Genomic DNA, 25383 nt, shown 5'->3' on the forward strand with positions numbered 1-25383 from the left:
AAAAGCAATATACCAAAAAAACCCAGAGATCTTCCTCCTAAGTAATATAAAAAACAAAGAATTTAGACTCGATTTGGATGGAGCACAAAAAAGATTAGTTATGATAGCCCTAGCTGTAGCAAAAAAATGTATTATGTCAACCTGGAAATTAGAAGATAACTTGAGAATACAACAATGGTATATAGAAATGAATAAATATATTCCATTAGAAAAAATAACATATAATTTAAGAAATAACATTACAATATTTGAACAAATATGGGAGCCATACATGAAAGACAATAGAGAAAACCTACCGTGGACATCTACCACCTAAAATGACAGAAGGAGAAGATAATGAAAAGAACTGACTCAGTGGAATTTCTTGTTTATTTTTATTGAGTGACAACATTGTTTGATGGGTTTAATGTATCTTATATTCTGAACTTTAAATAAATGGGAGGGGAGGTGAGGGAGGGAGGGAGGGGGGTGAAAACGACACTGTATATATTTAAGAAGGAAAATGTATGTATCTTTTTGATCAATATGGTTTATAGTGAGAAAAATTAAAAATTAACAAAAAAGAATAGAGTTATCACTGAGAAGAATAGCTTTAATTATTTGTTCACGTGACTTGTGTAAAGTTGTGCATAGAACCTCACTTACTGCTGCCAGAATAAGCTTTTCTCCAATTGTATGAGGCTTACCATATCTAGCAATCAGCAATGAAATGTTGTCCGATGAACAAAAACTATCACTGGATTATTGTGAAGTGCTGGCAAACATATTTCCAATGGTTTTCCATTTCTGTAAGTTTTATCAAAGTGACTGAAGAGGCAACATTTTTTCTGCTTTATCAGAGTGTATTTTCTTCCAGGCTTCATTTGACAAGACCCTTTCACACAGTTGCTGTTGGTTATTTGGTGCTGATGCAAATCCATATTTCCAATATTCCGCACTACATTGTCTACACTTTTTTGTTTGCTGAGCTGTGGCCGTATTTTATTCTGCAACAAAAAAAAAAATAAGTTCCTTATAAAAAATCCTGCCAATTACTACAAAGTGCAGCAGAAATAACATTAGAAAATATAATAGGAATACAAAGTCAATGACACAATCATATCTTTATATAAATTAAATGTACATTACAAGACTGACGATCACTTTCAATGCTCACAAACGTAGAGCCTTGGCTCTTCTAGACGTGAAAATGTGATGATCACTAGACCACGTCACCAAGATACAAACAAACGTTTGGACCGCCCCCTTTTTCCTCATCGCCCCTTTGGATCTTTCCACCAGACCTGATGGCACCGCCCACTTTGGGAATGACTGCTCTAAATTGTACTCAAGAAGAAAGATGCGTTTACAAAAGAGAAAATTATAAACAAACTGAATGTGCAATGCAGAAACAAATAAAGCACATGATAAGGGTTGTTCAGAGTCCCTGAATGAATGTTGTTTAGAAGTCTGATAGTGGAGGGGTAGCAACTGTTCCTCAACCTGGTAGTGCAAGTCTTGTAGCACATACCTCTTTCCTGATATGGTAACAGGGAGAACATAGTGTGGATACTTGATGACTGCTTCTCAAATCAGTGATTTTGAAATCTTCATCCACACAGGGACGGACCAGACAATAGGGTGTTGAGTTTGGGAGTAGTGAATTAATAATGCAGCTCTATAAATCTCTAGTGAGACCACACCTAAAATATGGAGTTCAGCTGTGGTTACCTCATTACAGAAAGGATGTGTAAGGTATCAAATGGGTGTAGAGGAGTTTACCAGCATGTTTCCTGGATTGGAAAATATGACATGAGTCAAGGTGAGTAGAACTAGGGCTTTTCTCTTTTTACCTCCCGATTTCCTTGTTAATTTTGTTCTTGCAATTTCTATACTCCTCAAGTTTCTCATTTGGACCTTGTTGCCTTTAACTACTGTACACTTCTTTCTTCTTCTCATCCAGTTCCTCAATAAACTTGGGTTCCCCATGCCCGTTAACTTTGCCTTTAATAATGAATGACAGGAACATACAAATTCTTCATACTCAAAATACCACCTTTGAAAGTCTCCCATTTAGCAATCAACCCCTTGCCAGAAAACAACCTGCCCCAGTCCATGCTTATCAGATCCTTTCTCCTCCCATCACAATTGGGATTTCTCCAATTTTGAATCTGATCCCCGAGGACCAGGCCTGTCCTTAAACATAATTACGTTAGAAATTATGGCATTATAGGCCACTTCACGTCGAGCATCCGCCTTGACACCGGCTGTGGAGCGGATGGAAAAAGGGAACTTACCTTTCAGACAGTAGCCCTAAAAGGCTGCTCCAGCGTCCCATTCATATCCAGAGGTGCCTCGTAGCACCCTCTGGATCCAACGGAGGTGATGCCGTAGTGCCACCTTTCATAAATAGATGGAAGAGAAATGGCCGTCTTCCCTACCTAATCCCTCATGCAGCTGAAATCACTGTACGGTTCCCAGAACAACTTCACTTGCATGGGGGAATTATGGGTAGGGGAGACAGCCATTGCTCTGCCATGTTTTGAGTCAAGGAGAGCGGCGCCGAAGGCCGAAGCGGCCAAGTGTGGCTGACCCAACATGCACCAGCTGCTCCTGTTGGCTCCCATTGCCCTAACAATTCCCACTTCTCTGATCATCCCCGCTGACAGCTGTCGCTTCCCCAACGGTCCCAGCTGACAGCCCCCACTGACCCAATAGTCCTTGCTACCCCACCGGCCCCTGCTGACAGCTCCCGCTGCCCCGACGGCTCCCCGGCATCCCTGACAGTGCAGCTGCACATTCAGATTGATCGGCAGAGGGCTACACTGTGGAGATTATCCCTCTCGGAGATGGGTTGGAATATGCGACTTGGAGTCTGCCTCTCCACATTCAGAAAGGTAGGGGATTATGCATTTTGGCGGAGCTTCAACATTTTTACATCTCAACTTTTGGGTTATCTGAAATGGCCTATTGATTAATGGACGCAAAGTTTTCCCCCACGTACACTTCTGTCACCAGTCCTACCTTGTTTCCTGATAGGAGATCTAGTATTACACTCTCCATTTGGAACCTTAACTTAATGATTTGAGAAAGTTTCCTGAACACATTTGACAAACTCTAACCAATGCAGCAATTTTACAGGATGGGTGTCCCAGTCAAAATATGCAAAGTTAAAAAACACAGACTATCACTATTTAATGTTTCCCACAGCTGACTGCTATCTGCAGATTTACTCCTCCGATTCTCACTGACTGTGTCTATAATACAATCCCATTAATGTGGTCATCCCTTTTCTGTTTCTTAGCTCCAGCCATACAGCCTCATTCCTTCTATACATGCTGGAGTAACACAGGAGATCATGCCACATCTATTTGAAATAAAGGTAAACTGCTCTGCAGGGACACTATTTTACAGCAGCAATCCCTTTGCAGTACAGAGAAAGACGTGAACCACCCACTGTGATGTCACAGCCCATACAGACTACACTCAGCCCAGCATGGACAGAGAACTCTGCCCCATCCACCTACACACTGGAGGGACACAGACTCTACACCCAGCTCAGGATGCATTTGACACTGTCCAGTACAGCTCCAACCTGCACAGCAGGGAGAAGAGAAGGACAGACTACCCACAGTCCTGCAGAGACCCAGTCTGATCCAACCTCAGCTTGACAGTGGGGCAGACGAATCTCTGGATGTCTTATCCTAGTGGGTTTTGAGGGCAAATCACAGTAGGTATTTGAAGAAAGTGATTGTTTTTTTTTAAATAATCAAGGATTTGTGAACTGTGTGTATGTAGCTCATAAGAAGATCAGGCCTGGGGCAGATCAGAATGGATTCCACTGAATGATGGAGCAGGTCTGAGGAGGACAGGCGGTAAACTCCTGCTCCTGTTTCTGTAGTGTACACACGGACACAGAACTGCACAAGTAACTCCAGTAATGTGAGGAATTGGGGATGGCCAACAGCTTGGTCAAAGTGGGAGGATGCAAGAGTCATGTCAAAGGCCAAGGGGTTCAGAGAGGCAAGCTCCGTGCTGAGCACCCCAGCTGCCAAAACCACTGCAGGCAGGGTTGGAGTCTCATCGTCAGAGTTGAACAGCAGAGAAACAAGCCCTTCGGCACACCATGTCTATGCTGACCATCGTGATCCACACCAATCCCACCTGCCTGCATTGTTTCCATGTCCTTCAAAGCCCTGCTCATTGAAGTACCAGTCCTTCATGACAATGTCTCTGAAATGTTGTTACTGTTCCAGCCTCCACCACCTCTGGCAGCTCATTCCAGACACCAATGTATGAAACATTTTCACCTCACATCCCTTTAAACCTCTTCCCTCTCATCTTCAACCCATTCCCTCCAGTTTTACACACTCCTACCACGGGGCACAGACCCTGTTCATCAACCTTCTCTGTTTCTGATCTCATATTCTGTCCCCCTCTCATGTCACCCATCAGCACCTTCACTCAAGCGAAACCAGAAAACACCCAGTTCAATCTCTCCTTTTAACTCACACCCTCCAATCTTGGTACCAACTTGTGAATCTCTCTTGCACACGGCTCAGTTTAATCACATCATTCCTGCAGTTCGACAACCAGAACTGCACATTATATTCCAGGTTTGGACCAGCCAGCATCTTGTACAAGTGGAACATCACTTCCCAACTTCTGCACTCACTCCCTCGGCTGATGTAGACAAGAATGTCATCTACCTTCTTCCCCACCCTCTCTACCTGTGTCACCACCATCAGGGAACTGTGCACTTGTAACCCAAAGAATCTCTGCTCCACGACACTCCTGCTCTAGTTTAACTTCCCAAAATAATCATATTGCAGCAGTTGGTGACTCAGGCTGACACAGGAAATGGGCGTTGAACGTGGCCACCAGCAAAGCATTGTGCAGGCTGAAACACCCGTTTCCATAGGCCACCGGCAGAGTGGTGAAACTGGCAAATCTCCGCCGCTGGATCACAGGGGACCCAATCGAGGCCAAGGCATCCGAGATAACCAATCAGCAGCCAGCCCATTCAAGCCATGCCCCAGTGGTGACACAGACGAGCTAACTGTAAAAGGCAGAGCTGCCACTGAATAAATTCAGTGTCGAATACACTCTACTGGTGTGTGTGTGTGTGTGTGTGTGTGTGTGTGTGTGTGTGTGTGTGTGTGTGTGTGTGTGTGTGTGTGTTTGTGTGTGTGTGTGTGTGTGTGTCCTTCTTCACCTGCAGATTCAAACTACAGCTTTAGAGGTATAACCAAGCTGTAGCCATAGCAAACTCACTACATTGGTGACCCCGACTGGTCCAAACTGCGCTTTGGACCCGATGATGAAAGAGCAACCTGCAAACAACACCATAGCATTGAAGCTGCCTGGTTGCCTGGCTTCTGGGCGTCACAACCACAGGTGTGGTTTCAGCAAGCAGAGGTGCAGTTCGCCATTCGACATCTCCACTGACACGCCCCTATTACCATGTGGTCAGCGCCCACGATCAGGACACCACAGCCCACATCATTAACTTCCTCCAGCAGCCTCCAGAACAAGGAAGGTATGTGGCCATCAAAGAGCTGCTAACCCGCACTTTCAGTGTAATGGAGGATTTAGACCAGCTTATGCAAGAAGGGACGCAGTTGCATCAGAAAAAATTATCTAAATTTACACTATGGGGCCCAGGGATGCATATGAATCAGTAGACATTACCTAACTTCCACCATGAGGCCCAGAGATGCAGTTGTCTTTTGTTGGTCGAAGACTGTCAGGACACCTTGATAATTAAATCATTTGTTCAAAGAGATACGATCTGAAGTAAACAACTTTTGGGTAATATAAGCCATGGTCCCACTCGTCGCCTCACTTTGGCAGTTGGAACCAGTCCAGGCATTGATAGGTATAATTGGGAAGGGCTTACATATTGTAGTGTGAATTCAGCTTTAGATTTAGTTATAAAGACTTGTATAAACTGAACTGCTCTCAGTGTGTGTGTCTATTTTCTTTCGGTAGCTTTAACACTGTGACCAATCTAAATTGTCCGTGAACTACTCTTTGCAGATGATGCCGCTTTAGTTGCCCATTCAGAGCCAGCTCTTCAGCGCTTGACGTCCTGCTTTGCGGAAACTGCCAAAATGTTTGGCCTGGAAGTCAGCCTGAAGAAAACTGAGGTCCTCCATCAGCCAGCTCCCCACCATGACTACCAGCCCCCCCACATCTCCATCGGGCACACAAAACTCAAAACGGTCAACCAGTTTACCTATCTCGGCTGCACCATTTCATCAGATGCAAGGATCGACAATGAGATAGACAACAGACTCGCCAAGGCAAATAGCGCCTTTGGAAGACTACACAAAAGAGTCTGGAAAAACAACCAACTGAAAAACCTCACAAAGATAAGCGTATACAGAGCCGTTGTCATACCCACACTCCTGTTCGGCTCCGAATCATGGGTCCTCTACCGGCACCACCTACGGCTCCTAGAACGCTTCCACCAGCGTTGTCTCCGCTCCATCCTCAACATCCATTGGAGCGCTCACACCCCTAACGTCGAGGTACTCGAGATGGCAGAGGTCGACAGCATCGAGTCCACGCTGCTGAAGATCCAGCTGCGCTGGATGGGTCACGTCTCCAGAATGGAGGACCATCGCCTTCCCAAGATCGTATTATATGGCGAGCTCTCCACTGGCCACCGTGACAGAGGTGCACCAAAGAAAAGGTACAAGGACTGCCTAAAGAAATCTCTTGGTGCCTGCCACATTGACCACCGCCAGTGGGCTGATAACGCCTCAAACCGTGCATCTTGGCGCCTCACAGTTTGGCGGGCAGCAGCCTCCTTTGAAGAAGACCGCAGAGCCCACCTCACTGACAAAAGGCAAAGGAGGAAAAACCCAACACCCAACCCCAACCAACCAATTTTCCCTTGCAACCGCTGCAATCGTGTCTGCCTGTCCCGCATCGGACTGGTCAGCCACAAACGAGCCTGCAGCTGACGTGGACTTTTTACCCCCTCCATAAATCTTCGTCCGCAAAGCCAAGCCAAAGAAAACAAAGAATCTAAAATGAACAAAGTGAGAGGTACAGGTTTACCCAAGACAATTGGAGTAATCGAGCAGGGTTGGTCTCAAGATGTTTTGCCGAAAGAAGGAGGTGAGCCCTGAGCAGTTCTTGATTCCGGGATGGACTTCCAAAGACGATGGGTTTGGCATGTTGGCCAATACCCTGTCTTTGTTAGGACCACCGCTCAGTTGGGATGAGAAGTTAGATCCATCAAGTGCGCCTCTGGGAGAGCAGGTTGCCACTCTCCTTCGAGAAAGTAAATTTCCTGTTAAAAAGGGGATGCCAACGGACGGTTTTTGGCTGCTGGTCACAGCCTTACGCCACTCTGTTTAGTGTGAAGCAGAATCAGTTCAGCGAGAAGTAGAATCTCAGCGTGAGAGAGCAACTAGAGGAGGAGCTAGAAGCCCTGCAACAACGCTGTTCCATGATGAGTGAGATTGTTTGCACCATTCAGGATCGAGCCAAAGAATGGGAGTATAAGCATGTCCAAACAATCTGCCGTAATATTAAACTCCGGCAGCAGCTCTGTGCAGATAAAGAAAGGCATGGAGTAGAACCCGATCCACATCGTATTCGTGCCATGATAAGGAATGGCGACGATCCTGATTTAATTGATGGGACGGGAATATCTGGAAAGATGTCCATGGTAATAATGCAGATACTCCTCAGCATGTGCCTAACATATTACCCTCTCCACCTGCTGTTCACGCCTGCCCCATAAGACAGCAGACTTCCCAAACAGACGAAATGCGGGATGATGTAAGGGATAGATACCCCAATCCACAAGAGGACCCAGGGGAAAATACCCGAACCCCTGCTTATGCTCTATGGCCCACCCCCTCTACGGGATGGCCTAGGCCTCGTCCCGTCCACTGGGTAAAGGACCCTGTGGGCCAAAGTGGGAGCAGAGGTCAAGAGCCGTCAATGATCCGTGACTTCTCTATAAGAGCTGGCTGCCATTGGAGATCGATTTAGGCAAAAGGCGGGAGTAACTCTGGCAGCCTGGCTCCTGCGTGTCTGGGAACAAGGAGGGGGTAATGTATATTTAACCCCTGAGGAATTGTTGGGATTAGGAACATTGACTACTGATATCCGGGTCACTGCTGAGCTGTGGGGTAGAGGGAGAGAGGTGGATTACTTACCTACTTCTCTAGGGGATGCCCTGCTAAGAGTATACCCATCACCAGTAGATTGGGATTTACATTTACAGAACAATTGGGGCACCCCAGGGGAGGGTATAGCAGTAATTTGTCAGCAGGCCCTGGCCTCTGCCTTGTATGCAGGGCATTTGAGGCTGTGGGTACATGGGGGGAGCCCTCATGAAGAGATATTCACTGCCAGAATGCATACCAGATTGGTTCGTTCCGCTCAACCCACTGTACGGGGACTGGTTCTGTCCGTAACTAGTCCGCTTATTGGGCACCCTGTGTCTGAGGCGGTGCACACCTTATCTGGGCTTAGAGAATTAGAGTTGGGAGGTAAAATCCACTCACGTACAACCCAGGTTAAATCAGACAAGCAGGATGAAAAGAGAGGGGCTGCTGGCAATAACGGACCAACAAGAAAGGACCTTTTTCTAACCTTGTTAAAGTTAGGCGTACCTAAAAGTCATATTGATGGGAGACCTACTGTGGTCCTTTATGCCCTTTGCAAGAGAAAAGCAGGGGAACATCATCCCCAGCTGTTGAGTCCTCCTGGCCCAGCTGTGCCTTCTGCTCCTACTGCTGCTCCCACTGAGCCAGCTTCTCTTGCTCCAATTATACGTGATGAGATACAACAAAAAGCTATTATGGATAATAGTGGCATGTGGGCCTGGAAGTCTCCGAACCCTACTAAAGCATGAGGGTGAGGGCAGGGCTCCCGTGTCTACTCCATTGAGATACGGTGGATACACGGGGACCCACGGCCCTACATACCATTAACAATCCATTGGAGTGGGGATAATGACCGCCAATATTTGGCCTTGGTCAATACCGGTGCGGAGCACTCGGTGATTCCGGGTAACCCTGACCTCTGGACTGGACCAACATTTCGAATAGAGGGGATGGGAGGAGTGATCACCCTGGTGAAGGAAATAAATGTCCGTGCTACGGTGGGTGATGGCCCTTCCCCTATATGGTTACATGCCCTGGTGGCTGCCACTGACGAGTGTATCCTGGGTATTAATATGTTGGCCGGTGCGGCCCTTAATACTAGCCAAGGGGGATTTGCATTTGGAATTCGGACTATTACTAAAAGATTAGTGGTGGTTCAGGCTAAGTGGGATCCTGTGATGGTGCCTCCCCCCCCAAAACCAGTATGCATTCCACAATATTGACTCCCTGGGGGGCAGAAAGAGATTACTGCTACCATCGATGCTCTGCAAGAAGAAGGGGTAGTGAGACCCACAACGTCGCCCTTTAATAGCCCTGTTTGGCCGGTCCAGAAGCCGGATGGCTCCTGGAGAATGACAGTTGACTATATTTTTTTGAACAAACATGGCCCACCACTTGCTTAAGCAGTTCCGGACATTGTTACCCTTATTGAAAACATTGCAACTGGGAACTCAGGAACATGGTATGCTGTCATTGATCTCGCTAACGCCTTCTTCAGTATTCTTATAGACGAGGTCTCACAGGATCAGTTCGCCTTTACCTAGATGGGGCGCCAGTATACCTTCACCCGCCTCCCTCAGGGTTATGTACACTCTCCCACTATTTGCCATAGCCTAATTGCCCGTGATTTGGAGACAGTCACAGTATCACCTTTCCTCTCAATTCACCATTATATTGATGATGTGATGATCCAAGGGGCCACTAAAGAGATGGTACAGGAAGGTATGGAGAGTGTCCAAGATACCCTGATGCAAAGAGGGTGGGCCATTAACCCCGCCAAGGTACAGGGCCCGTCCCAGACAGTTATCTTCCTTGAAATTCAGTGGCATGCTGAAGAACAGGTGGTTCCCGATAGAGTTCGCAATAAGATCGCAGTCTTGGCCACTCCTACTAACAAAAAAGAGACCCAACGTTTCCTAGGGTTATTGGGATACTGGTGACGCCATATTCCACACTTGGCATTGCTTTTACGTCCTCTATATAAGGTTACCCGAAAGAAAACAGACTTTGTATGGGGTGACGATCAGGAAAGGGCGTTCCAGTCCGCCAAGCAGGCTATTCTTCAGGCCCAGCCCATTGCTCCCCGCATTCCAGATACCCCCTACGAACTACAGGTCTCCGTTACTGATGATGTGGCATCCTGGAGCCTCTGGCAGAAACAAGAGGGCCACCGAGTCCCACTGGGATTCTGGTCACATACCATGCCCGAGGCTGCCACTCGTTATTCTGCTTTTGAACAACAGTTACTAGCCTGTTACTGGGCCCTGCTGGAAACTGAAAGAATGACAGGCGATGCAGATGTTCAATTGTGACCTGCACTTCCAATAATGAACTGGGTTCTGGCTAATGACGCTAATCTAAAGATCGGGCGGGCTCAGCAGTCTTCTATTGTTAAATGGAAGTGGTATATTCAGAGTCGTGCGACCAGAGGGCCTGAAGGGGTGGGCCGCATTCACGAACAGGTGGCTGATCTTCTGTCTCGTCATGAGGACGTTGAACCCCCCCCCCCCACCTTGCCCCCTACCTTACCCCCTTCACCAGTTCAGTGGGGTAAACCATATGATTCGCTCACTCCAGCAGAACAAGAGGATGCCTGGTTTACTGATGGTAGCAGCCGGTGTGTGCAAGGAAAGCAGAAGTGGAAGACAATGGCTTACCATCCCAGGTCAGGAACTCACTTATTGGAGGAGGGGGATGGTGGCTCCAGTCAGTATGCTGAGTTGAAGGCAGTCACTTTACCACTAGCCCCCCCATGATCACGCTTTTCACTTGTTTACTGATTCCTGGGCTGTGGCTAATGGACAAGTGGTCTGGATGTCTGATTGGCAAAAGAACGATTGGCTGATACATGACCACCCAGTATGGGGCAAAGAGTTGTGGCAGCTGTTGTGGGATGCTTCCCATCATCGTGAGATAACCATATATCATGTTGATGCCCATACCAATGCGACGACGAACATGGCACAACATAATGCAGTAGCAGATCAGCTTGCCACTATCAACCGCACCGATACTGTCCCCCTGGCTCGATGGGCACACGAACAGAGTGGCCATTTGGGGGAGAAGGGATCAGCTACGTGGGCCCGTACACATGCCTTACACATGCCAGCTTGTGAAGTCCCGCACCGTTCCTCCTGGTCTGCATGGCCGAATAAGACGTAAGCTCGCTCAGCTGCGGTCTGGCAAATTGATTACATAGACACTATGCCAGATTGTATGGGTAAACGTTACGTCCTAGTAATGGTTACTTTTTCGGGCCTGGTTTTTGCTTTTCCCACCAACACAGCTGACCAAGCTAGCACTATCCAAGGACTAAACCATTTAATTTCTCATTATGATATACCAGAAGAATTCAGTCTGATAATGGCTCACACTTCTCCAGGAAGGCAATTTGAGATTGGGCAACTGACAACAGTATCTTACAGTTCCACCATATTCCATTACCCACAGGCTGCCGGGTTAGTTGAACGAAAGAACTGCTTACTGAAGGAACAAATTCATTTGTTAACACCATTGGGGACCTTGAAGGGGTGGTGCCATGTGCTGCAGCAGGCAGTCGACAATTTGAATCATCGCCCTTTGAAGGGGGGTACACCTTTCCACCGACTTCTTCACGCTTCTGAACTACAGCCTATTCCAGAGGAAAAACAGTCATTGCCCCCCATTCCTGAGCCAGAGAATGCCGGACAAAAGGTGTGGGTGGCACCAACAGGTAGTGGCCCTCCTGTAAAAGGGGAAATAGTTACACTTGTCCAGGGTAACACTCGGTGGGTTGCTATTGAGGGTCAGGATGATTTAGTTTGTTTAAATATTGAACGCTTACGGCATCATGAGTGACATATGTCAGGCTTCTTTGTTCCAGATCCTCTGTCTTGTGCTCCTGCTGATCTGGCTTAACCGCTGCTTCGGTGCCAGCAATTGGATTTGTAATGTCGAGGACGTTCCGAGGGAGTTGCCCGTAGGGAACACGGCCCGATGTATCCACTAATATATCTGATATTGTTAAGCATGTTTCAAAATCTGTTTGTGAGCTTCAGTATCTGGGTATTGTGGCCCACAAGGATTGTTTGAATCCTTTTTCATGGTCAAGTGGAACATTTGGGGGATTGGGCCACACTATTCTCCGTTGGTTGTTTATTTTTGTGATTATTATAGTTTTAGTTTCTTTTTTTCGCTCCTTCTGTACCAAAATGCTTGTTAGATCTCGTAAGTGACAGGCTGCAACCAAGGGGTGGAATGTAATGGAGGATTTAGACCAGCTTATGCAAGGGATGCAGTTGCATCAGACATAATCTAAATTTACACTATGGGGCCCAGGGTTGCATATGAATCAGTAGACATTACCTAACTTCCACCATGAGGCCCAGAGATGCAGTTGTCTTTTGTTGGTCGCAGACTGTCAGGAGACCTTGAAGATAATTAAATCATTTGTTCAAAGAGATAAGATCTGAAGTAAACAACTTTTGGGTAATATAAGCCATGGTCCCACTCATCGCCTTGCTTTGGCAGTTGGGACCAGTCCAGGCATTGATAAGTATAATTGGGAAGGGCTTGCATATTGTAGTGTGAATTCAGCTTTAGATTTAGTAATAAAGACTTGTATAAACTGAACTGCTCTCGGTGTGTGTGTCTATTTTCTTTCGGTAGCTTGAACACTGTGACCAATCTAAAACGAACAAAGTGAGAGGTGACCCCAACTGGTCCAAACTGCGCTTTGGACCCAATGATGGAAGAGCAACCTGCAATCAACACCATAGCATTGAAGCTGCCTGGCTTATGGCCGTCACAACCACAGGTGTAGTTTCAGCAAGCAGAGGTGCAGTTCGCCATTCGACTATCTCCGCTGACACGCCCCTATTACCACGTGGTCAGCGCCTGCGATCAGGACACCACAGCCCGCATCATCAACTTCCTCCAGCAGCCTCCAGAACAAGGAAGGTATGTGGCCATCAAAGAGCTGCTAACCCGCACTTTCGGTCTCTCAAAGTGCGAGCGTGCTGCCCAACTGTTGCATATCGACGGTTTGGGGTATAGCACCCCTTCTGCCCTCACGAGCGACATGCTCGTTGTCAATGATGGCCACATCTCCTGCCTGCTGCTCCAGCAGATCTTCCTGGAGAGGGTGCACGAGGATATCCGGCCACTCGTTGTGGAGGAAGACTTTGATGAGTCCAGGGAGGTGGCTGCCCGAACAAACCTGTTATGGGCAGCAAAGAGGGATACCTGCACTTCACTTGAGCAGGTGACAGCATCGCGTCATAAACGCCCAGCCAGGAAGACCACCGTCTGACCAACTGTCCGACTGTCCAAATGCAATGCCCCAGATTGCACATTACCTTCTCACAATGGTCAACCAAACGACCAGAGGCGGGGCTATTATAAGAGGCTTCTAATAAAAGCATGCACACAGGCTTTACTCAACACTTGCTTAGCTCATTTCAGGGTCCATGAACACTTTACATCATACAGGGGGGTCAATTCACTTCCAGTCTGTGAACCACCTTAGCCCACACCCTAGGAACCACCACACCATGCTACATCACCCACAACCCAATGGGTTGGTGGAGAGGTTTCACAGACATCTTAGTGGCACAGCTTACCAGACCTAACAGTGTCCTGGTAGGCATCTGCACCGCACCCGAGGAGGACCTCGTGGCATCCTCTGCTGAGTTAGACTATGGTGCACCCCTAGTTATACCAGGCGAATTCATGATGGCCCCTGAGGACTTAGAGGAGCCCTGGGTGACCATACTGTCCCAACTATTCGAATGTATGTCTAGGCACCCTGACCCCCGCTAAACCTAAACCCCATGGCCAACCCTGCTCTTACATCCCAAAGAGCTTTACTGACTGTAAATACTTGTTTGTTCAGTGCAAGGCTCACCAGTCACTTCTACAGCAGCCTTATGAGCGGCCATACCATATCCTCAGCCACAATGGCTCCATCTGTGTTTTGGACATTGGCAGCAGGGAAGATACTTTTACATTCGACCAGTTGAAACTGGCCTCCTTGGACTTTGACCAGCCCATCACTCACCAGAGCCCACTGCAGAGGTGTTAGCCTTCTAAAAACAGAGCACCAATCGTCAGTTCTGGTGGGCCTCGGCCAACACAGGAAATGGCTGTTGAACGCAGTGACCGGCAAAGCATTGTGTAGGCTGAAACACCCAATTCCATAGGTCGACAGCAGAGCAGTGAAACTGGCCAATCACTGCCGGTGGATGGCAGGGGTCCATTTGAGGCCCATGCATCCAAGGTAACCAATCAGCAACCAGCCAGTTCAAGCCACGCACCGGTGGTGACGTGGCAGAGCTGCCACTGAATAAACACAGTGTAAAATACACTCTACTGGTATGTGCATCTTTCTTCTCCTGTGGATTCAAGCTATAACTTTAGGGCTATAACCGAGAGCTGTAGTGAACTCGCTACAACATAGTATTTGTCCAAGTTAAATTGACCACTTTGACCACTTTCCCAGTTGACCTCTCTCCTGTTGTAAACTGAGACAAACTTCCTCACTGTCCACTCCACCACACATTGAGATGTCCTCTGCAAACTTACTAATCCTGCCACCTACAATCTCAATGAATTAATACATCTGACAAGCAACAGAGAACCCAGGACCCAGCACCGATCCCTGCGGCAATCCCTAGTCACATGCTCCATTCTGAAAAGATGTGCGGAAGCAAAATAGGGTCACAGATGGAGGAGGAGGAATTTCAAGGGGTCACAGAACTGGAGAAAGTTACAGAGAGAGTGAGGGGGATGAAACTCTGAACAATGGAAAGCTAAATCTGAAGCAAGGTCTAGAGGAGTGAAGCAATGACAGGGGTAAAATCGATCACAACAACAACCTTGCACTCATTGTTTGCAAAACTAAGGAATTGATTGTGGACTTCAGGAAGGGGAAGGCAGGAGATCACAAACCAGTCCTCATTGAGGTGTCAGGGATGGAGAGGGTAAAAGAACTTCAAATTCCTGGGCATCAATATCTCTGAAGATCTATCCTGCGCCATCATGTCTACGCAATCATGTAGAAGGTTCATCAGTGTCTATACATCCTGAGGAGTTTGAGGAAGTTTGATATGACATTGAAGACGTTTGAAAATTTCTACAGGTGTCCTGTGGAGAGCATTCTGACTAGTTACATCACTGTCTGGCATAGACATGCAAAAGGCTGGAAAAGGCTTCAGAGAGTTGTAAACTTGTCCATTGCCATAATGGGCATGTCTTTACTCCATTAAAGATGCAATATCTCAAGAAAGTAGCTTCAATCATCATGGACCCTCACCACCCAGACCATGACCGTTACTCACTGCTACCATCAGAATGAGGCACAGAGCCTGAAGATGCCCACCCAACAATACAAAAACATCTTCTATCCCGCCATCATCAGATTTCTGAACAGACAATGAACCTATCGACAGTACCTCACTCTTTTTTTGAACTAATTATTTATTTTTAATTTATTCACAAGTTGAGATTCTAAATTGGAGAAAGACTAATTTTGAGTAAAGGTGAAAGGATCTAGAAAACGTGGATTGGGTTAAGTTGTTTTCTGGCAAAAATGAATACCTTTGGCATTCAAAGGTGAAATTTTGTGAGTACAGAGTTTGTACGTTCCTATCAGAATCAGAATTTATTGTCATGAACAAGTGTTTTGCGGCAGCATCACAATGCAAAAATTCACATTATAACTCATGACAATTACTATATAAAAAAAATGTAAATAACAGTGCACGAAAGGTAAGGCAGAATCTTTGGTTCATTGATTATTCAGGAATCCGATCGCAGCGGGGAAGAAGCTGTCCTTGTGCTCATCTTTAGACTCCTGTACCTTTTTCCCCCCAATGGTAGCAGAGTGAAGAGAGCATGGTTTAGGTGGTGGGGGCCTTTGAGGATAGAGGCTGCTTTTTTAAGACACCGGCTCATGTTGATGTACTCGATGGAGTGAAGTCTGGTGTCTGTGATGTTGCAGGCCAAGTTAACAACTCTCCAGAGTTTATTCTTGTGCTGAGAATATGAGAGGCATATCGCAGGAATAGGCAACAAGGAGCAAATGAGGTACTTGAGGAGTATAAAAATGCAAGCAAAACTAAAGAGAGAAATCAGAAGGGCTAAAAGACAAGAGGTTGCTTCAGCAGACAATATGAAGGAAAATTCTCAGGGTTTCTTCAAGTGTATTAAGTGCAAAAGGATAGTTAGGGACAAAATTGGATGGAGCCAGGAGAGATGGGGAAGAACTTATTTCAGTTACTTGCATCAGTATTTACTCAGGAAACTGGCACAGAGTCTAGGAATGTAAGGAAAACATGCAATGAAGTTATGGAACCTGTACAGATTAAAGAGAAGGATGTGTTTGCATTCTTAAAATCTAATGAGGGTGGATAAATCCCCCAAGACCTGAGAAGAAGATATTTCCTTGGTCTTTGAGGGATGTTAGTGTAAATATTGCAGGAGCCCTGGCAGAAATATTTAAAATTTTCATAAGCCACGGGTGAGGTACTGGAGGGTTGGAGGGCAAATCATGGTGTTCCATTAACAAAGGCTCCAATAGTAACCAAGGAAATTATAGTCCAGAGAGGCTGACATCAGTAGTAGGTAAATTATTAGAAGGTGTTATAAGAGATGGGTATGTTGATGTCCAGGGACTGATTAGGGATTGTCAACATGGCTTTGTCTGTTGTAGGTCGTGTTTAACCAATCTTATCGAGTTTTTCGAGGAGGTTACCAGGAAAGCTGATGAAGGAAAGGCTCTGGATCTTGTCTCCATAGACTTTAGTAAGGCCTTTGACAAGGTCACACATGTCAGGTTAGACAGGAGAGTTCAGACACTCAGTATTCATGTTGATATTGTAAACTGGATTCGATATTGGCTACATGGGAGAAGCCAGAGAGAGTAGTGGATGATTGCTTCTTAGACTGGAGGCCTGTGACTGGTGGTGTGCCTCAAGGATCAGTGCTGGGACCATTGTTGTTTGCCATCTCTAACAATGGTTTGGATGAATATGTGGTAAATTGGATCAGCAAATTTGCAGATGAACAAAGTTTGGAGGCATTGTGGAATGTGAAGAAATCTTTAAAAGCTTGCAGAGGGAAATGGGCCAGTTGGAAAAATGGGCTGAAAAATGGCATTTGGAATTTAATGCAGACAATTTTGAAAGGACAAAACAAATAAGGCCATCCTCGGAAATGGTAGGGCACTGAGAAGTGCAGTGGAACAAAGGGATCTGGGACTTTAGGAACTGAGTTACAGGGAAAGGTTAAATAGATTGGGACTATTGCCTAGAAGAATGAGGGGAGATTGAAGAGAAATATACAAAATTATGAGGACTATAAACAGAGTAAATGCAAGTATGCTTTTTTCCACTGATGTTAGGTGAGATACATACCAGAGGACACAGGTTAGAGGTGAAAGGGGAAAAGTTTGGAGTGAGGGGAAAGTTCTTCACACAAAGGGTAGTGGGAGTTCAGTCCGAGCTGCTATCTTAAGTGGTGAATGCGAGATTATTTTAATATTTAAGAAAAATTTGGACATTCTTAGATGGGAGGGGAATGGAGGGCAATGGACTGGGCACAGGTCAGTCAAACTGCTCATGACAATAAACCTGATTCTGATAGACACTCACTGTTCACTGCCTGGCAGGTAGGTAGAGAAGGGAGCATGGCAAGATGACGTAGAGTCTAGACGTGCAATCTCGACCTCTCTGGCTGGACTTTTAAGTACCCATTTTTTAACCCTTTGCTTTTCAAGTTTAAGATTCTTAAATTTTTGTATAAAGTATTAAGGAACTATTATGGCCATTAATGGTAAAAAAGATTAAACCCCCAAGAGCAGAAGAAGTTACATTTTCGAAGTACTGAAGATTTGGGGCCTAAACAACTTGCTACAGCCTCAGGTTTAATTTCTTCAGTGCCTAAACTACAAAGACTGCCTGTGGGAGCTGAAAAAAAAATGTCTACTACTCATCAAGTGAAGGATAGCGCTGGAATTACCCATTCTCTGGAGGAAGGTGCATGTTCCCAAGAAGTAGATCCTGATTCTGGAAGCCTTTCGATTTTAACGGAGGGAGCACGCAGAAAGACGACTCCATTGTCTGAAATGCTTCAGGCAGCATTCCAACCTGAAGATTTCAATTTCCTCCGTGATTTTGCGAAGAAACACCGAGCTGCGGGGGTAGAACAGCGGTGACCCCCTGAGGAAGTCAGGGTGCTGTCGCTGGGAGTCCAGACCCGCAGTAAAACCACTAAAATGCCTTTTGTTGAATTGCAGCAGGAGCTGCAGTTACCTGGTTCTGCCACTACGTCAGAGAAAGCAGAGTTGAGCTTTTCTGAGCTACAATATATGCAGTTAAACACTGTCATTCAACCCTTACTGAATGAGATGGCTCAAATGAATGCTAATATAAGTTCAGAATTGAATACAGTTAAAACACGTGTGGAAGCATCTTGAAGATTTTTTAAAATTTCAGTCTGCTTTTTTGCAATGTAAACAGCAAGTGGTTTCTAACACAGAAAAAGTGTTGAAGGTTGAAAAATCAGTTATAGAATTGCGAGAACGTGAGAAGGAGTTAGAGAGGAAAATAGACTACTTGGAGAATCAAAGCAGAAGGAATAATGTGAAAATCGTTGGTTTGCCAGAAGGTATGGAAGTACAAGATCCTCTTCGTTTTTTTAAAGATTGGATCCCACAAGTACTAGGGCAAGAATTTTTTTCTGGAGTCTTGGTATTGGAAAGAGCTCTTAGAGCTTCAAGAAGAACACCTTTACCTGGTCAACCACCAAGACCTGTAATAATTCGATGTTTGAATTATTTGGACAGAGAAGCAATGCTTCGACTAGCAGTGCAAAATGTGAGACGACGACAAACTCCGTTATTGATTCAGAATAGCAGAGGTTTTTTTTAATCCTGATTTGAGTCAAGAGGTCATTCAACGTCGACGTTAATTTAATTCAGTTAAAGAAGTTTTGTGGCGTAAAGGTTATAAGTCTACTTTTCACTATCCAGCAGCGTTGAAGGTGTTTTATGAAGACTATCAATCTCGGTTTTTTGAGAATGATCACGAAGCAATGATTTTTGCTGATTCATTGCCAGATATAAGAGGACAAAGACGTCGTCCACCATTGTCTCCTACAGAAAAATCTGCTTGTTCTGGAAATGGAAGAAATGGCAGAAATGGGAAAAATGGGAATAGAAAGAGTCCAACTTCTTTTGAAATGGGACCCCCGAGTTTGGAATCACTTGGATGAATAGAAGAATTTTCTTATTCTTACTTTACTTTTTATGTTATCATGATATTTTGATGTTATTCTTTGTTCGGTTAGGGAGCGAGAGATTTGCTCTAGGTTCTACTAGTCATCAGCCACTGGTGGGTGACCCACACCCAATTTTTGTTTAGGGATTACTACCTTTTGGTAGTTTTTTTGGGGGGGGGGATTTTTTTTTCTTTATTTCTTTTTATTTTCATTTTAGTTAGCTTTTAATTTGTGACTTTTTTCTCCTATTGGAGGGCCTATATACGTTGATTTGAGTTTTCATATAAAGATATTATTGGTATTTAGTAATATTAGTAGATATGTCAAAGTTGAAGTTTGCTACTTTTAATGTTCGAGGTTTAAACAGTCCAATCAAGCGTAAGCGAGTCTTGACGTATATTAAGAAAATGAAAATTGATGTTGCTTTTTACATACGTTTGGTAGAGATATGATTTTATCTGAAATAACTAAATTTGAGAATTTTCTTATGAAGGTACCAGAGAAGGGTTATATTTCATCTATGTATCAAATACTAAAGGATGGTATGGATAAAAAGGGTTGAGATAAATCCAAAAGTAAATGAGAAGCGGATATTGGTTTTATTTTTTCCGAGGATGATTAGTTAGATATCTGTCATGATAGTGTAACTAGATTGATAAATGCACGTTATGCAATGATTAGTTATAATTTTCTACATCAATTATACTTAACAACTGAAAAATTTAAAAAGTATGGTTTTCATGAGTCAAGATTTGTGTTTTAGATGTGGTAATTCTGTTGGAAGTTTTATCATGCTGTCTGGTCATGTATATGTAAAATCATTTTGGAAGAAAATTCAATTGTTTTTAGAATACCTGTATAAGATTAAAATACCTTTAGATCCGACAGTATTTTTACTGGGCAGTTTGCAACCTCTGAAAGTTTGGGATTAGATAAATTTTAACTTGCTTTTGTATATTTAGCTTTATCTGTAGCGAGAAAATGTATTGCTAGTAAGTTGAAAGATACAAATATGAATGATATTAATAGATGGCATAACGAGATGAAATATTGTTTAATAATGGAAAAAATTACATATGTTTCACGTGATAATTAGTTTTTTTTTAATTAATAAGTGGTTGTTATATTCAGAATATTTACATTGATTAGATCATGATATGTATGTTTAATTTTTCCTTAATTTTTTTTATTTATGGCTCTCCTTAGGAGAGCTGGCTGAAGGGGGGGGGGTTCTTTTTTTTTCTATTAAAAAAATAATGTTCATGTTTATGGATAATTGTTGTATATGTTATCTACTATTTGTATTTTGAACGAATAAATAAAGTTTTTAAAAAAAGGTAGGAAGAGAAGACACAGTGGTCCTCAGTGGAGGAGCAGTCAGGTCACAGGTTCACATGGGAATTACAGAGAACAAGGACCAGCTCGTTTGATGATCACCTTCTCCATCTCTCCACTTCAATCTACAAACCACAAATCGATCAGATCACCTCTCATCCATCTCAACTCCAGCAAGTACAGAACGATTCCACTTCAGTTCAGGCCTTGACCTCAATCTCCAATATTTGGATGGAAAGAAAATACTGCAGATGCTGGAAATCCCAAAAAAAGACAGAAACTGCTGGAAATCCTCAGTAGCTCAGGCAGTGAAGCACAAGAAATAGGAGCAAGAGTATGTGGCCCGTCAAGCCTCCTCTGCCATTCAACGAGATCATGGCTGATCTAATGATAGGCTCATCTGCACCAACCTGCCTTTTTCCCATATCCCTTAATTCCCCAATTCCAGTAAAAGTCCACAAATCCTGACTTCTTGGAAACACTAGACTGAAACCTGGACCACCCAAGAATACGGACTTCTCCAAAACACTCGGCTTTAGCATGCATGCGTAAGTGCAACAGAAGAACGGCAACAAGTGACCACGCAGAATTTACGGAAATGCAAACAAAAATATTGATTTTTTTTACTTTGTGTTTTAACTGAAAAATGTTTCATTAATAAACAATTAAAATTTACTCCTTTATTCTCAGAATTTTAAAAATACTGCCCGAGAATCAGAAAATCCAAAAATCCAGACTGATCCAATCCCTGAGCAGCCACATTTTAGGAATTTACTATATATAAACATCAATCCAACCTTGTCTTAAATATATTTGTTGAGGTCACCTCCACTACTTCCTTGGGCAGAGAATTCCATAGACTCACCACTCTCTGGGAAAACCAGTTCCTCCTCTTCTCCATCTGAAATCCACTACCCTAAATATTGAAGCTATGTCCCCTAGTTCTAGTTTCCCACCAATGGAAATGACTTACCAACCTCATCTATGCCTTTCATTATTGTATACATTTCTATAAGATCCCCTCTCATTAATTTAGATGTACAGCACAGTAACAGGCCATTTGGCTCACGAGCCCGTGCCACCCAATTACCCCCAATTGACCCAGTACGTTTTTGAAGGGGAGGAGGAAATTTGGTCCCCTAGTGAAAACCCACACAGACACGGGGAGAACGCACGAATACCTTTCAGACAGCGCGGGATTGGAACCCTGGTCCCGATTGCTGGCGCTGTAACAACTCTGCACTAACCTTAATGCAAACCACACTGACCAATTCTTCTAAATTCCAGCAATCTCTCCTCAAAGGTTAAACCCCTCATCTCTGGAATCAAACTAGTGAACAGGTGTGGCCACATCAGTTCCTTGTTCAGTTGCAAAATTACCTCACTACTCTAAAATGAAATTTCTCCAGTGATGAAGGCGAACGTGCCATTGTCTTCTTAATAGCCTGCTGCACCTGCAAACCAACCTTCTGCAATTCATGCACAAACACTCCCAAGTCCCCTGCACAGCAGCATTCTGCAATCACTTGCCATTTAAATAATAAGTTGATCTTCTATTTTTCTTACAAAGTGGATAGCCTCACATTTACCAACATTGTACTCCATCTGCCAGTCCCTTGTCCACTTATTTAACCAAGTTATATCTCTCTGCAGCCTCTCTGATTCCTCTGCACATTTTGCTTTTCCATGCAGCTTAATGTCATCAGCAAACTTTGATACACTCTATCCCCTCTTCCAGATAGTTTATATATTCTGCAAGCAGTTGCAGGCCCAGCACCAACAAATTTTGGGTTAAAACCCCCGAGCCAGAGCAGGCCCAGCTCATCTCCCTGACACCAAGGAGGCAACTCCCTGTTCTGGATAACCCCCCCCCCCCAACCACAGAGTCCCCAGTCACTGCTCACCGGGACTGTGCACACCCTGCTTCACATCAGCCCCAGTGGTGGCGCCACTAACCCGGCTGATGCTGCTGCTTCCTCTGAGAAGGGATCTCCCCCCAACAGGATGCCCCCGGGTGTCCGTGTCTGAGACGGGGATGATCCCTCCCTCAGCGAGCCGGCCCTGGCTGTGGTGGGGAACATCCTCCCTGCCCCTCCTGTCCACCTCCTGTCCGCCCCGCCGTCAGACCGATTGCTGCTCCCACCCATCCGTGTGGGGGGAAAAGGAGCTGCAGCCGGACCCACTCGCTGCCCACGGCTTGTCAGGGACATTTCTCCCTGATCGGGCCCGTATGACAGGAGGCGCGGTTCCTGCACTCACCGTCCCTCCCCGGCCCGACTGTGGGGGGACGAGGCTCCGGACCTTGATCCCGCTCGCCCTCCTCCCCATGGCCGCACTCCCATCACAGCAGCTCCTTCACCTCAGGGCAGCGCGGCTCAAACAAGGGCCTGGTCCCGAGATCCACCACCCACCCACCCCCGGCTGCTCCCGCTCAGCCCGGTTCAAGTCTCACCTCCATTCTGGGGCCCAGGCCGCCACCTCCTCCGTGGACCGACCCTTTGCTGAGGAAACGCTGCTCAGTGACGTCAACACGCACGCCTTGGCAAGGCAAGCACTTCACATGACGGGGCGGAGGCAGCTGTCAATCAGAGCAGTGGCCGCGGGCGATCACTCCGCACAAGGGCTTGATACAGGCATTTCCAAGTCCATTCTGCACTTGGGGAAGCGAAGTGTTCATTGGAATCGGGAACAAGGGGGAATAAAGCAGCGAAGGAGGAGGGAAATAAATAAAGGGAAACGGGAGTGCGAGATAAAAATGGCCTGAAATGTGGAAAAGTGACCGTTATATTGAGATTTTTAAAAGGAAAACTGTGAAGAAAGTGGGCGATGAAGCTGCGCTCAGTGAGTTCGGGTCGGGGTCTGGGCCTGGGCTCAGTGATGGACAATAAGGAGGCAGCAGATTGAGAAAGAGGTGATTAGCATCACCCTGGACAAACGTTGGTTCGGACACAGCTGGAGGAGTGTGGAAGTTCTCGTCCCCAACCTGAAGGAAGGACATGATTGCAGGGAACAAGGTGCAGACTGGATTCACCAGGAGGTTGCCTGGAATGGAGCTTTTGAGAGATGGTTAGTGTTACAGAGTCCAGAGAACCCCAAAACCCAGCAGCAATAGAAAAGTAGTCTTTAATTATAATTGAACAAGAAAACAGAATTAAATTGTTACTTATTACTTAACCTACATACTTAACCTCCCTAACCTACATATTCCCCCCTCTAATATGAAGCGCAGGTGCATGTAATGTATATTTAAGATTAGAAAATTTCTTTGGATCAGAGTCCAATATCACTGGTTGCAAGCAATTCTTATACTGTGCACAGAAGTTAGCATTAACAAAGTTCACCAGGCTTTGGTGTTTAATAGGCAAATGGTTACACTCTGGGGGGTTCTTCCTGTTTTTTCGAGAGAGATTCCCTTTTTCCAGGACATCTGCAACTGATTCCTTCTCAATCGGTCTTGCTGACAAATCTTGCCCCCTTCAGGGTTCTCCAGATTATCCTCTTTCTTTTAGGTCACCTTTCAGTCTTCTTCTTCAACTAGGTGTCATGATAATGAATATGTATGAGATGTACCGGAAGTCATGTGGTATGAGAGAGAGATAAGAACACAAGCAAGAGAACAAAGGAAACCGGAGAATAAAGACACTAAGTTTACCTGATAAAACTTGTGTTTAATGTTTCCTTAACTTCACATTTCGGGCCACAAATGTGACATTGGCGACGAGGATGAAAGAAGCTTGAAGAAAATTAAAGATTAAACAAGATTACAGAGGATTACAGACAACTTCAAGGTGATAAGAATTTTCTCTTTGACTCAATACTTTTTGGGCTGGAATATTTCCTCATGGCTGGTGCAGACAGTGACTTTCTAACACATAGTGGAATTGCTCATTTTGACCCAACGGGTGATGCAAGCACTGTAAGTGTGAAGTGGAAGGCATGGCTGGAAGAATTTGAATCCTACGCCGACAGTCGTGGCCTATTTCTAGATACCGGTACGGTTGAACAAAAAGTGCAGAGAAGGGCGTTACTTCTTTTCACGGCTGGACCTGCAGTTCGGGAAACATTTAAGACACTTTTGAATACTGGAAGAAAGGATGAGTACCAGAAAGCGGTAGATGCATTAAATGCACACTATGTAGTGACACCGAATGCTACATTTCAACGCCATTTGTTTCGGAGAACAAGACAAGAAGATGGCCAGACAATTGCTCAGTACGTGACGAGACTACTCCAGCTAGCTGTTGGATGCAATTACATGCCAGCTGATTTGGACAACCAATTATTGGATCAAGTCGTACAGCACTGTAGATCAGATAAACTCAGAAGACGTCTACTGGAAAGAGGGAGTGAGTTGGAACTCACTGATGCTTTAACCATTGCTGCTGCATTAGAGGCTGTTGAAGGGCAATTTCATACCATGACCCTGAAAGACAACTCAAGCCAGCAAATTAAGAGGCTCTCACATCGCCATAATCGGCCAAGATATACGTTGATACAGGACGTGGAGTGTTATCGATCTGGAAACCGAGGTCACTTTGGAAAAGACCCATATTGCCCGGCCAAAGGCAAAGTTTGCAGAAAGTGTGGAGGTAAGGACCACTTTGCAAAGAAGTGCAAAAGCAAGTCCAATGCAGACCAGAAGAGGAAGACTACAACTTCCAAAGGCAAAGTCTGGGGGAAA

At 45.2% G+C, this 25383-nt stretch overlaps 1 long non-coding RNA gene across 1 annotated transcript; it reads right to left on the reverse strand.

Annotated features, from left to right (window-relative positions):
- Positions 1-571: 571 nt before the first annotated feature.
- On the reverse strand, positions 572-24419 carry LOC138740938 (uncharacterized). The gene is made up of 3 exons (XR_011343214.1): positions 24355-24419; positions 23155-23352; positions 572-986 (listed from the first exon to the last, which is right to left on the reverse strand). It is a non-coding gene; the product is annotated as an uncharacterized lncRNA (long non-coding RNA).
- Positions 24420-25383: the final 964 nt, after the last annotated feature.

The sequence above is a fragment of the Narcine bancroftii genome, chromosome 8 (genome assembly GCF_036971445.1).
Source record: "Narcine bancroftii isolate sNarBan1 chromosome 8, sNarBan1.hap1, whole genome shotgun sequence".
Lineage (NCBI taxonomy): Eukaryota > Metazoa > Chordata > Chondrichthyes > Torpediniformes > Narcinidae > Narcine > Narcine bancroftii.